Source organism: Emiliania huxleyi (genome assembly GCF_000372725.1).
Source record: "Emiliania huxleyi CCMP1516 unplaced genomic scaffold EMIHUscaffold_74, whole genome shotgun sequence".
NCBI classification, from domain to species: domain Eukaryota; phylum Haptophyta; order Isochrysidales; family Noelaerhabdaceae; genus Emiliania; species Emiliania huxleyi.
Window position 1 is genome coordinate 26187 of NW_005196456.1, and position 862 is coordinate 27048.

An 862-nucleotide genomic window follows, 5' to 3' on the forward strand; every position below is an offset into this window, starting at 1 on the left:
CGCTGACGACACAATTAGGCGGCCCAACAACGTGCCCCCCAGTCTTGCTGTACTCGGCTGTACTCGGCTGTCTCCCGCTGTCTGGGCCCAGCTCTCTTCGCAGCCCTTGCATTCACGGCGGTGCTCAACCCCCCCTCTGGTGTGTTCACACCCCTGGTGTTCTGGTGTTCACACCCCGGAGCCTGGTGCTGGTGTGTGCACGGCAGGTGCCGCTCGCACCACGGGGTGGCAACCGCCTGCGAGGACGAGGGCGGCGGCAAGGCCTCGCCCTTTGACGACGACGACGAGGAGGTGCTGCTGGCCTCCGCCACCACACCGCCCCCCCCCCTCTCTGCGCACCCGGCTCTCTGCGCACCCGGCTCTCTCTCTCACTCACTCACTCACACACACACACACACACACACACACACACACACACACACACGCAACACACGCAACACACACACACACACTACACGAAGACGCTCTTCCTGCCCCATCCCCCCCCCATCCCCCCCACAGGAGCTCTCTCGAGAGCGGCTCTTCTCCGGCGCCCCAGATACCCCGAGATGCCCCGAGATGCCCCGAGATGCTGCAGATGCTCGTGATGCTGCAGCCAGCCCTTCCCCACTTGACTTCAACTTGACCTAAACTTGACCATCGAGTCGTCGGGGAGCGCAGGCCGCGTCACTCTCGACCCGTGGCAGTGCGGCGCCGAGGTCACCCTCACCTTCGAGCACCTCGACACGCAAAGGGGCAAGGGCGGCGGAGCCGGCAAGGGCGGCGGAGCCGGCAAGGCCAACGGGCGCGTGTTGCAGTCGGAGGCTCCGTTAGCCCCACGCCGCCGTCCTGCGCCCCGCCTCACCGCCCCCCTTCCCCCTCC